Here is a 249-nt window from a genome sequence, read left to right as displayed (position 1 = left end):
TGCTGCCTTTAAGTGCCGTGGGGTATTTTTGATCAGCAACTCGTAATACGGAAACGTCAACTTTTATTCGATACCAGATGGAATCGTTTTCGAGTTGCTTTGAAGGACCCTTTAAATAACCTAATCTAAATAGAACGTTTCATACGGTGGATGTTTACGTACTCAAAGGCGCTAACTTTAGCCACTCTTTGTTGACAGTGGCTTACTGTGTCTCAAACGTATATATAAACACGTTTCTTTGCCTTCTTG

Source organism: Hippocampus guttulatus, chromosome 5, assembly GCF_054856545.1.
Source record: "Hippocampus guttulatus isolate MCC_2025c chromosome 5, RoL_Hgut_1.0, whole genome shotgun sequence".
NCBI classification, from domain to species: domain Eukaryota; kingdom Metazoa; phylum Chordata; class Actinopteri; order Syngnathiformes; family Syngnathidae; genus Hippocampus; species Hippocampus guttulatus.
This window is presented reverse-complemented; position numbering follows the sequence as displayed.